The sequence below is a fragment of the Strongylocentrotus purpuratus genome, unplaced genomic scaffold, assembly GCF_000002235.5.
Source record: "Strongylocentrotus purpuratus isolate Spur 01 unplaced genomic scaffold, Spur_5.0 spur5_scaffold_6, whole genome shotgun sequence".
NCBI lineage: Eukaryota > Metazoa > Echinodermata > Echinoidea > Camarodonta > Strongylocentrotidae > Strongylocentrotus > Strongylocentrotus purpuratus.
In genome coordinates, this window is record NW_022145612.1 from 31,182,876 (window position 1) to 31,200,135 (window position 17,260).

At 36.9% G+C, this 17,260-nt stretch overlaps 1 protein-coding gene across 1 annotated transcript in view; it reads right to left on the minus strand.

Moving 5' to 3' along the window:
• LOC584889 (divergent protein kinase domain 2A) overlaps positions 1-15,045 on the minus strand; it is a 72,969-nt gene extending 57,924 nt beyond the window's left edge. The window contains exons 1-2 of the mRNA XM_011663312.2: positions 14,747-15,045; positions 1,797-2,036 (exon numbers count right to left, since the gene is read on the minus strand). The gene's annotated coding sequence lies outside the window, so the exon portion shown is untranslated. The remainder of the gene's footprint in view (positions 1-1,796; positions 2,037-14,746) is intronic.
• Positions 15,046-17,260: the final 2,215 nt, after the last annotated feature.

A 17,260-nucleotide genomic window follows, 5' to 3' on the forward strand; every position in this document is an offset into this window, starting at 1 on the left:
ACATACAACTTGTAAGTATTCTATGCCAAAGATAAATGAATGCAGTTGTGTATAGATGTCATGCTGAAATTTACAGAATTGCTACAATTATTCCCACAAAATTATATTTCATCTTGTGGTGCATATAGTTACATGTCCAGTTTAGCTGGTTTCAAAACTGCTATTATGCAATGCATCATATATGCTGAACATTTGAACAAATTTTCATCAAAATTTATATTTGATTTCAAAGGGAGAAACAAGGTTTGCAGGAAGATCATGGGGTATTTTAAGCACAATTAGTTAGGAGGAGTCTTATCAAAAGCAATCCACACATTCTGAAATGCACTATTAACCAGTTGACAACTAAATTCTCTCATTTCCATAGGTTTAGGTAAAAGAGCCACCCAGTTCTCATAGCAAGTGGGTTAATTCTCCCTAAAACATCAGCAATAAAGTACTAATAAGATCATGCTATCCTTGGTAATAGAGCTAGGAGGCTATATAGCTATAAGACACACTCACAATATTACAAATTCTAGTTATATATCCTAACACATTATAACAAGGATAGAAAAAGCCATAGAGGATAATGGATGTAAAATAAGCACATCTTCATTAGCAACCATCAAAGTATAACAACAGATTTTGTTTCCCTTGAGAGCAATGTTTTTTATGGAAACATGTATTAGATGAACCTGCACATGAAACCACCTGCTTATAAAGGCTGCAATTCTGGTATCGTGAGTGGTCTTACATGTGTTATAGCTCCCAGAAACAAATATCTGAGAATGACTTGTTGTGCCTGTATCATGGCGCCATGCAAATAAAGCTTGATGGATCAGGGTGATTGATTGTTTCTAAGTCACTTGAAACAGATCAATAATAAAATAAAGTAACAAGAAGACTGGAACAAATCCCATTGACGGTGTAATCATCTTACGCCCAGCCTTAATTCAGACCACAAGAATCGGATAATGGATTAATGGTTTATCAATCAATACAAGGGGGCAAGGAAGAACAATCCATTATCCTTCAACAAGATCTTGCAAAGAACCGAAAGTGCCAAGATGGAGTAAGTATTACTACTCGGGAACACCTGAAAATAATCATATAGGCTTACCGATTTAGGAGTACTTATGCAGAATAAGAAGTGATATCATAGGAAGAGCAATCTGATAGAATTTAAAGATTATCTTGCAAAATCTCCAAGAGAGTCTAACTCTAAAAAATAAATTGCTCAAACAGATGAGGGAGAAAAGCATACCTATAGTTACTGCTGGAATTAATCTTCTCATGAAATTTGACAGAATTTGCCCTTTTGATAGATATTGTCAATCAACCTTGAAAGTATGATACTTAATATTATGACTGTGATTTAGTATCTCTAGGCCTGTCATCTTCAGCTTGAGATTGCCAAATAACCCGCTATTTGAATTATACCGAGCGCAACTTATCCAGCTAATTTGCGTCCTCATCAGCCTGCAGTTACAAAAAGCGGGATATTTGGTCGAGATAATCAGATAAATCTTGGACTATATAGTTTGCAAAATATTCCGCTATCTGTCCGGTGCATCTTCACCAGCCCAAAGACTCGCACTATGCACGAAAGGCTGAGCAAAATATCCCAAGCTAATTTCTCAAGGCCGAGTCTCGAGCTGATGAAGACGTGATTTGTAACTTCGGGCTCACTTCCCAAATGAGAAATAGCAGGCTATTTGGCAATCTCGAGCTGATGTAGACACACCTAATTATATCTTTATCACATGCACTGCTTACTTGCCCCTGCATATTGATATATGTTTTGTTTAACTCACCTGACCTGTGAAGTCTCGATGGTTCACTCCTTCTATATACTCCTGTTTCAGCCTAACATATGCTGCGATCCTCACAATCTGATGAGTTCCATCTAGATACAGAAAAGTTACTGTCCCTTTTTTGCTGTAGGCTGGCTGAACATTAATCCTGTCAAAAACCCTCAGAACATTCAATGTAACTTCCTTCTTGATGGTAATCACAAAGAGAGGTGTAACTGTTTTCTCCTCAATGTTCCACTCCTGTTTACAGAGAAAGAATGGAGTAAGGGTAATGTTTAGAGTTTGGTCTGGGCCAGTCTGTTACTCCTCACCACCCATGCTGGCTGTATTGTCATCTGAAGAATGGGGCACACAATAGGGCTGTTAACACCCTCACAATGGACTAGAGCTGTTCTTCCATGGACCCTTTTCTTTGTATTCATCTCCAGTCTATTATTCTTTTGCCCCCACCAAGGCTTCCTTTCTCTCTCCGTGATCACCGAGTTAAAGTCATAGAAGTATTTCTTAGGAATCAGAAGCTCTAGATGATACAAGTGTTGGTATACACAAGCACAGGACTGTTTGGAAATGGGAAGAGCTACCCATTGTCCTTGCTTCCTCATTTGTGTGGTGTTTAACAATTCCTTGTAATTGCTGCATAGCAGATCTCCATACTAAAATGTACAATGCAATTTGAAGTACCACTTTCATTGAATGAAGAACGATTTATTCACTCAAAATAATGGAATGCTAACTGTATTATTTCATAGGCAGTGGGATATTGTGTAAGGCTAACATTGCAGTTCAATCCTAGGACCAATGTACACACAAAACTAAAAAACATTGTGTAAATGGAAAAATCATCATATGCTATTAAAATTTTCTGCTCTTGTAAATCGTATATCACAATATGAATCAACATCTCTATGATTCCACAAGACTATGGTTAAGCTTCAGTAGGTACTTAAAGGTACTATGTCCCATTTGCAGGCCAAAGAAATGAAAAAGTTAAATTCCAACTGCATTTGAAAGATAATACTAATTTAGAACTTCCCTAAAAAAGGTGGGGCTTGAAAATGTCTTCAAGTGGGAAAATAACGACTATTAGTTGTCAAATCGACTTTAGGGCTATAGAGCCCAAAAGTAATAGTCTTGATTTTCAGACAATTGTACCGAATGGTCATACGTTTTATGCTGCGCAAAGATTCAATCAGTTTAATCTTGGCCATCACAAGAAGTGGGTTATTGATGTAGACAAATGCTCATGTACCCTTTACAACTCTTTTCATGTGTGTTATTACCAAAGAAGAAAAAAGCCAGTCAGTCACTCGATAGTGTCTGACAGTGAAGTCTAGCAAGTAAACGGGTTTCCTTGCATAATTTGAATATGAGGACACTGCTAACGTTTAAATTTCACAGATAGGACATACGTGACATATTCATAATTCCTGCAAAGTTCCACAGAATTTGAGGTTAGCTGCAAAAGGGACATAGTACCTTTAATTAACAGGTATCAATATCTATCATTGCCCTGACAGAATTTTTTGTTGTCAATTCCAAAAATGGGAATAGAATAAAACATGGGACACTTGAGTTAAGGCCCCAGGGGAAACAAATGACATCTTATCATGAATATAAAGCAGATACATCAGATTAAAGCCCCACTGTACTAGCTACTTTCGCCCTCTATATAGCAAACAATGCCTATCCAGTGTCTGTTGGCCCCCTACTCCCCATGATCCCCTTATTCTTATGTTAATTGAGAGCTGATTTGATGAGATAACCACCTGTCAGTGACCTTGCAGGGAGGTCTAATCCCCCTGTCCAAACTAGTACAGGCAGGCTTTTAAAAAATTGGAATTTCAGTCATGTGCTGTCATAACCTTCTTTTCACCCATCTTTGTGTACATCATAATCTCTCAAATTTCTATGTTTTCCAAGCTGATTTCATATGCCTTCTAAGGTAACTGAACAGTCTAATCCTTGGATCGCTGTCATCACACAAAAGCCTCACGATGATCTCTTAATGATACCTTGAGCAGACAGACTGGTAAACAGGTCTTCGCTAGACATCAAAGATCAGGCTGATGATCGGCGCCTCTCTCTATGAATATACAACCTTCACGCTCTCATGTGAGATCATAAAAAGACTTTGGAGAGGGTCGGTCTAGCTGAAGTCAATACACATGTTACCGGATTAAGAGTGTCCACAAACACCTGGGTGTAAATAGGCTCTCAGACATAGTTTAGGAAAAGCAGGTTGGTGTTATATATATTTGATTGTGATTAGTAACTGAGGGGTTTGCAAAGGCAAGATCTAGAAATGTGAAAGCATAATGGAGTTTAGAATGAAAGAAAACAAGTACCGTATTTGCCGGCGTAAAGGCCGCACCCCCGATTTTGACATTTAAAAAAAAAAAAAAAAAAAAAAAAAAAAAAAAAAAAAAAATGTTTTTTTTGTTTTGTTTTGTTGTTGTTGTTTTGCTGCCGAAAACCCACGCGTGGAAGGACCTTCATTTAACATCGAGGTGCAGTTAAAGGCGCTGATATGTGCTTGTAAACTTGTCACAAATAATAGTAACAATGTCGTTTTTAGAAGAATGTGTAAGATCATTAATGTGAATTAAAAACAATAAAGTACCTATGATACCAGTGGTGTACCTTGTGGTACACCATTTGTTATAGAAAAAAATTTGAGGAACTATTATTATAAACATATTGAGATCTATTAGAAAGATTACTTTCAAACCAAGATGACAGTCAAATTTTAGTGTTGTTGTAGTTTCCGAGTGGTGAGTCAACACACTGATTACTGAGCTGGGAGACATTGCCAGGCATAGCGCCATAAATCGCACCCCAACTTTTTGATATTTTCTCTTCCAAAAATACTGCGGCCTATACGCCGGCAAATACGGTAACTGGAAAAACCTGTTGTATCCATTGCTTTTATTTGGATCAATATAATCATGCTTACACCAATACATTCACTACTTGACAGAAACACCCTCAAATTAAATGTTCCAAGACCTAAGCTTACTTTAACACATCCACTGTTGAAATTCAACTCTTGAATGAGACTAAATACTCATTGAGACTTGAAGGCTTTAGACTGACTTCTAAGTTCTTCTGGGGAGAAGTGTAAATTGAAATATTTTTTTCTGAAGAAAAAAACAAACAAACAGCAGAGCAGACCAATTTTCAGCCTAAATGCACGAGGCATGACAAATTGGTGATTTCACGGTAACAATTGTGGACTCTCGATCACATCGAGCACCCCAAATCCTCCTTTGATGAAGTGACCGGTGCTGTCATAAGAAGCCAGCATAGGAGATTACTCTACAACACATTAGCTTCAAGTAATCAAAATACTAGAAGTGAGCATACAAAGACTTACAGCTGATAAATGCTGGCGTATTTGTACAAACAAGGCCTTTTGAAACAGATACCATAATTGCGGTCATAAAATGGCATTCCTCACAATCTTATTAGAAGTCAACATCTAAAGAAAAGACTACGTTAACCAACTTCAGAAAGGGCCCCCCCCCCCCCGAAGAAAGTCATTCTACACTAACCACCTTGAGATGACAACTCATTCACTATTCCTGACATCTGTGCAGAAACAGATACAGAACTGGTAAAAAAGATATATTGAGCATGTTCCACTGAGAAACTTATATGTTTAAAAATAGATTTGTCACTATATCAGGCATATTATATTGACAGCAGTATGTTAACAAAATAACTTTGCTATGTACTGTACAAGTACATATTAACTTTAAACAATATCTTCAAATTCAGTGAACCCTGCACATTTCTAGGAATCTATAAAAAAAAAATTAAGTAGTTGTACTTGTTTGGTGGTCTTTGATACTCTTTTTCTATTCATCCTCAACAGTAATTTAAACAAGTAATTTTGGGTTTTAGGGTCCAGCATACAAATTACGAATGATCTGGACAAGGGTTTTAGACAGTTCAGTTTCTGCTTTTCTTTCAAGATAAAAAGTCAAACCTATCATTATCGTGATTATAGATTACATCACCACCTCACTTCACTATATCAATCAGGATTAACAGCTTCCCTACAATAGTTATCTATCTAACTTACGTGATTATACTGTCTAATCCCCTGTGAAAAGAAATATATTATCCTTGCTAACAGATCATCCTATCATTGGTTCCTGGTCCTTGTGATAAAAGAACTGTAGTGATATTTGATTTGTTGATTTAAACAAAAATATTTGTCACTCGGTTAAATATGACAAGTCGTCAAAACTGATTTAAAATCTAATAATCTATTGTTTCGGTTACCTTCGGAAGCCAATATTCAAACAGAGAGACTAAAAAAATGTAATGTCTGCGGTGGGGACCAAAGGGGGTGAATACAAAATATTTGTATCCAAGGGTCACCACGTCAGCCAAATATGTTTTGTCAGAAGCTTAAAAAGTTACAATTTTCCTCAATATTCAATAATTTGTTGCCTAAGGGCCATCAGAATTATAGCTGCGTGAAGCTGTCTGTACCAATCATAGAGAAGAACCTTGGGTGAAATATATCCCTCTTAATCCGGTGTTATATCAATGGTCGAACACAAATACAGACCCAGGGGCTGGGCTTACCCCCCTTTGCTTGTGGCAGACGGAAAAAGTTTTGATGTGGGTTGTTGGTGACCCCTGGGAGGGGGTTGCGGTTGATCCCAGGGAGATGCTGGATGGTAGCAAGAATGGAAGAAAGGACTAGAATGACCTTAATACATCCATGGAAATTATAGTAGAGAACAGCTAAACTCTTGAAAAAATAACATGCAATACAACAGAATGTTAACAATGGATCAACAAAACTTATTTACCCCTCTTCAGTTCCGTCTCCGGACAGACTATGTACTCCCAAACACTTAATTCACCCATGCTTCACCCCTCTCTCCTATCCCTATTCTCCAATGTCTCTGCTATTTGAGACATAAATAACTAACCCAGCATTTCATTACATTTACAAATATTGAAGCATGGCATATGATTATTCTTTCATAATGCAAGTATATAAACATCTGCTCCCTGTCTACAGATTATGATTGACTTCAAGATATGGAGATTATTAATATCTGCATGGTTCGTGCAGTAAGGAGGAGGAGGAGGAGGAGGAGGGGGTAGAGATCGAGGCATATAAAGGGGTGATGCCTAGGGCACATCACTGCCAATGACCCTCGTCATGGGGTGAGATTGGGGGCACTGACTCCAGAGAATTGCATGGTGCAATGTATCACTCTGACAGATTACAAACATTAAGGAGGAAAATTCTTTTAATCTTGAGGATTAACTCTACTAAGCAGGGTTTGCTTTATCATTCACTACTTTTATAGAATTATAAATTGTATGGTTGAATGCAGATCAAAAATAGAAAATTGTGCATTTTCATTTCTTTCTTCTGGACAAGGGTATGTGCATTCTGGTACCTGTCAGAAAAATGTGAGGGAAGTAACCTTTCTGCAACTTTATGACAAATATCATCCATTATCATATTTGAATGCTTTATGAGGTACAGTGACATTTTTGGTATAAATGTAAAAGAAATAATGTCTATTGCAAGTAACTAAAGGAGATTCTATGAGCCATAAAATGCTTTAAATTATCATCAACTGAGGTGTACAAATCAGTATCAAGAATTGAAAATCAGTATTGTCAATTCAACCCCTTCCCCCAAAAAACACTCTGAAATAACTCTTTCACAGAAATATTAGTAATCTACCATCAGTGATGAGTGTGCATTCATTTTTAGATGAGGAAAAGGGACACAAACTGATTTTCAAATAATTTTTCAATTTCAAACTACATGATCATAAGTAAAAAATATATTTTGTTCATCTATTTCAATATTATGATACCTCATACTCTCTTTCATCATTCTTCCTTACATCAGTGAATATGAAGTTTGCTCCAATGATCACTTTATTGACTAAAGCTAACTTTAATCCCTTCTCCATATGATAACACTCCAGTATTTTTAAAGGTATAGACCAGTTTTGGAAACGCCCCCCTCTCAAAAAATGAAATGGAAGCTCTTATTACCAATCACGTGAAAAATTTGTTTTGACTAATATGTGATGATACAAATTTTGCTGGGAAACCGCCTACTAATTGATATATTTGGTAAATTATCATATCGATTCGGCCTGGAGAGATATCGCGAATGCACTTCAACGTTGAACATTTGGGCATATATTTCTGCTTTTTCGCGAATTTAGGTATTAATTTAAGTATTGCCATCTAAACCTCTAAAGGCAATATTTAAACAATATTGAATGGATATTTTGCACCCAAAACCTTTGAATCACAATTCTACCACTACTGGTCTATACCTTTAAGTCCTGTGAAAAACTGACAGAAATTAGATCTCTGGCATTTCTTCCAGACAAAGCCAAGCACCAAGAAAGGAATATCACTGAAAATATTGACACTAACCCTTGCCTTGGCATATATTTCACACACCTTAGAATAGAGAAGGGAATATCACTTTTGAGGATATTGTATCAAGAAGCAATGAAGTGTGACCCAAGCAACATCAAAACATATCATATTCACTGAAAACAGATGACCCATCCCTGTCTGTATGTCACTTTGGTCTAGAATTTCAAGAACTGTGACAGAATAGTCTCTTTTTCAAACTATTCACCTCTTTTTTTTTTTGGTTGCTTCTTCCAGCTCTGTTTGAAATAACAAAAAGAAGGACAATTTGGAATTGAATAAGAGCCCATTACTGACGATTTTTCAGAAGGGTCACAAGAGTTCATAAAAGCTCTTACAAGTAGGTCTCTCTTACCCCCTCTTCTTTCTCTTCCTCTTTATCTCTCTAACTTTTCTAGCTATTTCTTTCAAACTTCCTCTCTCTCTCTCTCTCTCTCTCTCTCTCTCTCTCTCTCTCTTTATCCCTTTTCCCTTTTTTTCTTAGGCTTATCTTTAATTTTTTCTTACACTCAACAAAAAGTTCAATTTAAAAGCAATCAATAAAAAAAATCTCAAAATGACAAGAGAATAATTAAGTATGACCAAACAAATGTGATAACAAGTGTAGGAGAACATGAAGTGAAGCACAAACCCACTTAGAAAAACTAACACATCTTTTATTTCCAATACCAACGAGGCGTCTATCTTCTTCTGAAATGACTATAAAGAGGGTAATTGTAGACCAATAGCGATCTTTCGATTAGTTGAGTGGCTATAATTCTAGAGAGCGTAGTTGTATCCACCTTCTCCATTTGGTGTTTTCCTTGTCAACATTGACACATGTGCTTATGCATTCCTGTGCAAGACCAGACTTTTGATGTTAGCCGTTCTCAGTAAGTTATGTTTGCAAAAGAAGTCTGAACAACAGTCATTGGCTCCAGATGAATGAATGTTGTTTTGGTCATGTAAGTTTTAAAGGTACTGTTTAACCCATTTTTTCTGTACAAAAATGAAAGTTGTTGGTGGTTTCTGCATCGAATCTATGCTTTAAGAAGTACTGTATGTGGAAAGTTTCAGGCCCAAATATCACTGTTTAGTTTTTAGAAATGAATGTTGTTTCTCTTCTACCATTTTCATTCATGAAATGCATTTTGTAAATCATTTTTAATGAAAATGACAAAACTGCCATTATGATACCATTTTTGAAAGGAAAAAAAAAGTGTTATTATCCTCCCCCCCCCCCCCCCCCCCCCCCAACAAAAATAGTACCTTTCTTTGGATTGCATCAATGAACTATCTACAGTAGCTAAAGAATGAAAATGAAAATATTTATCTTCATTTCCTCAGCTCTAGGCCATTATAAATACCAAAATCATGTTTATAGTGTCTATGATTTGCAAATTGTATACGTGATGATTAGCAAAAATTGAACTACAGAAATGACAATTAGGGATTTTTAAATTGAGTGGACGAGAACGGCATGAACGTCCACTAATCATGCGTGATTTTCTGTTATAAAGCAATAGTAATTCTTGATATCAAGAAATAGGAATATATGTTAAAACGCCTTGCCATTGACAAGCATGGACATTCACGCAGTTCTCGTCCACTCAATCTAAAAGTTCCTAATATGTGAGACTCTGCTCTGGGATGCAGGCCTAACCAACATCAATGCAGTGATGCTTCCTCCAAACTGAATGGAAAGGGTATACTTTTCAGAAGTTCAAAGTAAAGCGTGGACCCTAGCTATGAAAGTTTCAGTCTGCCTCTGGGCTTTGACCACCAAGTCTAGCCTTGTCTGAAGAACTAGGTGGCAACCCAAACACACAGTAGATATTCTTAACTAGGTCAACAGAGGAGAAAAAAACAATACCAATCTCTTGTTTGGAGGAACCACATTAATTGCAGAGTGTTGACATAAGTTGCATGGGTAAAAAAAAAGTTGTCATACATTTCCATTTTAAGTAAAGTTTGGGCTCGAATGCCTCCAAAGAAATCACATGCTGATTATTAGTTCCAGGGGTTAGCTAGCACTAATAAAATATATTGTGTTTCTGCTCATGAACAGATTCCGTTCAATCCAAGTTGATGAATTCTTCGAAGAGCTAAGGAGTTAGAATTGTCTTGAAAAGCTCCTAGGAATAACAAAAGAATTTGTAATTCCAACAGGAAATGGTGTGTGTTGAAAGAGGAAAACAGATCCGCCATGCTACACAGATAATCCCATCTCATTATAGCTTCTAGAATCTGATCAAAGCGAAGGGACTTTAATAATCATCTTAGTCTTGCCTCATGAGACTAACTAAATGTGCCAGGAAAAGATTATTTCCCCTGAACTATGGCTTTGACCAATCCTCCAACTTAAAGGCCAGATTCACAAAGGAGGTTTAAATATAATAAATCGTGGGTTAAACTTAAACCTCCTTTGTGAATTCGGGCCAAAGTGATCATGCAGACTTTTAAAATAGGAAAGGAGCTACCGGTACACTAAAATTAAAAAAAACTTTTCTTCAGGAATAATCTCACTTGAACAAAAGATTCATAAATAATACAGCTATAATAGCTACAGTGTATGCAAAAAGACAGAACCATTTCTTTATACACTCATCCCAGGGACCTACTAACCTGATGACATTAGGACAAATATCTTTATCATGGAAGACTGCATAATCTCTTTTTAAATTCCACTCTCTTCTTTTTTCTTTTCTTTTTTACGATGTAGGCTTTTCACGATTATTACAGAGAATACCAGGAAACAAGAACATTAGGTCCATTTACACAACCCAATTTTTGTAAATCATTGCTTTTTATTACTGCCATTTACACTACCGGAAAAACCCATAAGAGTGTTCAATAATTTTTTGGGGGTTGGGAGGGGGGAGGGGGGAGGGGGGAGGGGGGAGGGGGAGGGGGGAGGGGGAGGGCGGTGGGGGGTAAGTTGTGCATATATGCGCCACCTATCGCTGCCCTGCATGCATTAGCATGGAAGCGAGGAGATTCATGTGACCAAAATACCAGAATGATTCTCCAGTTTTTTTAGAGCGAGCATTTACATGGCAAAAGACCTGAGAAGTTTCTCATTTCAGAAAAACACTCCAGAGGTATTTTTTCAACATGGGTTTTTTCGTTGTGTTTTGGGGTAGTGACTGAGCAACTTCCGACAAAACACCGGAATGAGAGAGAATGTGGTCTTCCTTGCAGTGTAAATGCAGCTGTAGAGAAGTATCACGACAGGACCTAACCAATACCAGGTTGACCATACTATTGAGTTTCTCTGACCAGCCATTCCATGCCTTACCCAATAGTGATCAACAGGGGGCAGCAGCACACCTGTGGTGTTACTACAAGGTTATGTCACAGAAGATTTGGTTATTCCTCTTAGATTTCAGTTTCTGTTACATTCAAAAGGTCTTTAATATCCTTTTTGTCCAATGAATGGAATTGACCTTGCAAGCTTGCTTAATAGGTTTCCTGGGTTTTTTTGTCCAACCAAGTTTATACACATTGATCCCCAAACAAAGACCAACCTCCTATTAATGGAGTGTTATGAATGGCTTAAAAATAATAAACTACAAGAACAAAAGTCAAGAAAAAACATTAACAAATAATGAATTACAGCCAGAGCCGTTCCATCGATTTTCAACCTTCCTTCCATATATGTCATAAAAGCCCACACAAAGGACAGAGTTCTTTTAGCAACCCAAATATGTTTGAAGTTGATCAGGACAGATTATATATATGAAAAATTGCACTTGAAAATTATTGATAGTAAAATAATAACATGAAATAAAAATATAATGCATTATTCCACATACCGGTATTGATCTGAAATATAACTCAAAGTGGCACCCATCGCAGCGTGGTAAAAACCATTACAGATACAATTTGTGTTCTTTAAATTTTAAAAGCCTTTTTTCCATTAGGGGATAAATTCTCATGAGCAGGCAAACACAATAAGAGAAAATGAAAAATGAAATATACTATGTGTGATTTAGGGAGAGTGATGATGCTTTCATGTTGAGTTGAGATGGTCGTCAACCTCCAGGGATAGGGAGATCAATCAGCGATCCGTATGCTTCATAATAACCAGGATTGTCGGCAATTTGTGAAGTAAAGGGAGTCAGCTGTTCTTGATCACATCAATAAAGGTTAACAGTGAACATTGAATAATGTCTCCTGGGGTAATATTTGGGATGCTAACCCTAGGGATCAAATTTACTCAACACTTTACTGAGCTAGAGAAACAATGCTGCAGAGTATCGGTAGTTCATCCTTTGTACAGACTATGCAATTTTTCTTGATCAAGGATAAAATTCTCAAGAATTGTAGCAAGCACAGGTGAATATATATAACAGAGTAGATGCAAATTTGCTGAAATTTAATTCTTAAATTGGACATTTTCCTTGTACTACTAGAGATGAAAGCGATGAGTGCATGACCCCCAGCTGAACTTAAATGACAAAAGTTTATTAAAAGGTACAAGGCTGAGTGATTAGGTGAATCAATATACATTTCATGCCCAATTACCAACTCCAATCCCAAACAGAGCTTGGTTAAATGATCAGAATAAACCTCTTTGATTTTTACTGAACAGACTGGCTTCATTGCAATGGATTGCATTCAAACTCACTCATTGTGAAATGAATATATTTTTCACCAATGCTCTAGAAAATAAGATATATTATAGCAGTGTTTCATGGGACCTCAACTTAGCCCATGTATTACATACTTGGTCAAAAGGCAATATCATTGATTTTCAGAGACCTATGAGGAATTATTTAAGAAACTTGCTTTCAAAACAATAACAATCAAATTCACCCATTGTGAGATGACATTCAATAACTATTAACTAAGAACCTTAAATAGATGTTGTACAGGATATAAGCACCTGTAAGGAGTTACTGGAGAAAAATTTGTTTTAAGTTTAAAACAATAAGGATGTGGATGTAGCTGCATAAAAATGTTCAGATGTTTTTACAGATTATTTTGTCTTTAAAAAAAATTAATTAAGTAAATCAAATAATGGAGATAATAATGGAGATAATAATGCAGATGGTTAATACTTCCTCAATGTACTTGAAAGTACAATGTGCTGAAATTTTGTTCTACAATCTAGTTCTCTTCTTCTTCTTTTTGTTTTGGTGTGCATTTGATGTAGAGGGAGAAGGGGATCAAGAGCAGGAGTGAGGGAGGGAGGGAGAATGAGAAAGAAAGAGAGAGGGTGAAAGAGAGAGAGGGAAAGAAAAAGAAGAAGAAGAAGAAGAAGAAGAAGAAGGATAGATGAAGGGAGAGAGAGGGAGAATAAATTGTGTGTAAATCAGAATTCATGGTGGTATGGTCATAATTGATCAAGATTCACTGTTTGAATGTGGGCACCTGTATGGTATGCTCACTAAAAACATTCATTCTCCAAATCCCCAGGTACATGTAAGCGAGGCATGCAAGAGGGTGTGTGTGTCTCCTTTTCAAAGCAACAATATCTAGTGATCATCACACTACAGACTAAACAAACGTATTTGTCAAGAAGCCAAATTATGGAAAATAAAAGATTTGATGAGTGCCTCGAGACCACCCACTTGTGGTTGAATAGCTCTGAAAGCTAAGCTTCAACAAACCTTTTGTCAATACATGATGAAAGAAGCCTGATCAGTAGCATCCAACCACAGTTTTTCATGTTCTTAACAGGTAATGCTTCTTACATAATATAAACAACAAATTAATGGAGTCGTTATTAGACCTCACATGGCTTTTGAGGTAAGTAAGCCTTCAATCAAACATAAATACTTGGTATTCCATGAGGGGTTATTGAAGCAATTGAGACAACAAAATAATGTGTGCAAAAATGCGTCCACATCAAAATGGTTCAGGGCCTGATTAATCTAATAAACATTTTGAAATATGGGTCTGACAGAATTTTTTTAAAGACCTTGTAATTAATCTGTTGAAAGGGAGAGATCAGTTCTATCATCAAGCCAGGGAAATAAATATCATTCAATTGCTTGCCCAATCAGGATTGGATTCAAGAGGGGGGGGGGCACAAGAAGCATATGCCCCCTCCCCTCCCTGTCAAATTCAGGATCTTCCCCTTTTTGTCAGTGATATAAATATTCTGTTTTAAATCTACCTGGCCATATCTAAGTTAATTACTACAATGTCTTGCCCACCACTTTTTCAATTTTATTCAAAACAGAACTAAATAAAAATTACATATTACCCTGCAAAGATTATTTTGGCAGTCCAGTATTTGTTATTATTAATGGTTATGCACTATAATAAAAATTATCACAGGGGAGAAACGTGAGAGAAGCCAAAACGGGAGTGATAAAAGAGGGGGGGGGATGAAACGAGATGGATGGTGTAAGTCAATTTAGTGCATTTAGTTTTGAGTTGATAAATAAACAAAATATACAATTGCCCCCTCACCCCCCCCCCCCCCCCCGCATCATATTTATCATCTATTGAAAACATAGATTGACTTTTAAGATATTTTAATACATCATCTGCTTACAGACCTTACTCATGATGTTACTTACCGAACTAATGTTCACCACGGCGGCGGCGACCAAAAAGTTGACTTCTTCCCCCCGAAAATCAGGACTTGCCGTCAAAGCGTACGTGTTCATCAACGAGTGGGTCTACACAGACTGATGACAGTCCGGCGCTGTGAATTAACTAGAGTTTCGCATCTTTTATCATCATGATATGTAATATTTTCTCTTGTCCCCTTTGTATTAATCACCCATGTAACGTCCAAAACGAAGAACCAGGCTCAGGGGTAAGATTTCAAAGACCTGACAATTAATTAGTGACAATGATTATCGTGAATCTTAAACTAGGCTGCTTTTGCCAGGCCAGCTGTATCAAAAAGGGTGTGGTGGGTGTGGCCGCCGAAGTCATGATAACCCGAAGATCTGAAGCATCGCACAACTTGTGCTTGGGATTTGATATTATACCAACAAATTAGAGTTCTTCCAAGACGCGCAGGTGTTTTTAAGGAGGTTCTGACGCCGGTCAAAACTATAAAGATTAGGAGAAAAATGATAAAAACACTGGGCATTACGATTCCTGGTGGTCTGCATCTTTCATTTTTCCAATACCGGTATTTGAATCCCGGGATTTGAATTGTTCACATCTTACCCTAGCTTATTCATAAGCATTTTGCTTTGTATCTTTGTCAAAATCAAGGAGATTGATGGAGGTGAGCTCCTGCAATCTCCTTGGTATCATCTATAATCTGATTTGGGGACTTGTACCTCCCATGATGTGTCCATTAATTTTCTGAATGCATCATACTCAGATGCCACAGTCAAGAATTTCGTTCGAAGACAGGTCTAAATATGCATCCACATTAATACTGGACAAAAGTTTAAAGGTACATCTATGTTTTTCTTTCATGTTATATTGATCTATATATGATCATTCCTTTCGTTAAAGTATGAGACTGGAAGGGGCGGGGTGTTAGTAAAATTTGGATAATTGGAGACAGAAATGTTAGCAAAGCCAAGGAGTTATCACAGAGCAACTCCTTGGTAAAGGTAGGATCCTAGGAAATAGAGATGGGATGGTAACAGAGGCAAGAACTTAATGCTGTCATGTAGGATAGAGCTCAGAAGTTAGCAGAGAAATTATTGTAACTGAAGCAGTAGAAAAAAAACCTTTTCACAAATGCCCACGTTTTACCTCTTACAAATGCCCCTATAAAAATCTGATGGGTGCCCCATTTCCATCGAAAAATGCCCATTTACCATTCTCATAAGTGCCTCTTTCATCCCGAGAGGAGTACCTCTTTTTAGGTATAAGTGCCCTATTTTCACCTCTGATAATTACCCTTTTGTACTTTGACACGTGCTCCTTTTCTTTTCTGATAGGTGTCTTATCCTTTTTTGATAAGTGTCCCCTCTTCCTTTTCCTTTGCCCCTAATTTAAAAAGACTAAGAGCAGTTTCCCAAGAAGCTTGCTCGCTACACTCACTAATATTATAGGTGATATAATTATGTTACTTATCAAAGGTCTTTTCAGTCTTCCATTATTAGAATGTGCTTATAACCCCATCAGGATTGGGTTTTTTCCTGTTTATAAGATGTAATATTTCGCACTGCTACCTTACAAATCTTAACATTTTTCCTCGCTCGCAAATGAATATTTAGACCATCACTTCAAATTATGATGCAATATCTTGTATGATGTATAGAGAGAAACAAATATAGAAAGCATCCCAGGATAATGTAATCACAATGTAGGCTATAGAGGTATAAGGGGTATATTATACCATCGTCTACAAAATTGTACATTTTCTCTTTGGAATTTCCTTTTGTAGTTGCCATTTTTTTTCTCAAGAAAGTTCCCTTTTTTGTTGGTGCCTCCCCCCCCCCCCCCCCCCCCCACACACACACACTTTGGAAGTCGCTCTGCCGCCCCTGTATACAGGGGAGGAGCACTGCGTTGTCTCCTCAACATTTGGCTTGTAACAGATAAAAGGAGGAGCTCCTAAAATATACAGTGGATGCAAGTGAGGGCGCTATACCAATCATTATTCAATAGAGTTTGACAAAATAATACATTGTAACATTTTTAGTCTTTATGTCACCATAATAAACACATACCATTTGATAAAAAGTTCACATTCACAATTTAATCTTGGTACCTGCAGTGTTAATCTACTTTTTTTAATGAACATGATGAAGGTTTAATTGACTATATTATTCTATTTAATTGGCAAACACAATCATACTGTTACAGGAAAAAAAAGTTATGTTAAAGGTACTATGTTCCATTTGCAGGCCAAAAAAATGAAAAAGTTAAATTCCAACTGCATTTGAAAGATAATACTAATTTAGAACTTCCCTAAAAAGGTAGGGCTTGAAAATGTCTTCAAGTGGGAAAATAACGACTATTAGTTGTCAAATCGACTTTAGGGCTATAGAGCCCAAAAGTAATAGTCTTGACTTTCAGACAATTGTACCGAATGGTCATACGTTTTATGCTGCGCAAAGATTCAATCAGTTTAATCTTGGCCATCACAAGAAGTGGGTTATTGATGTAGACAA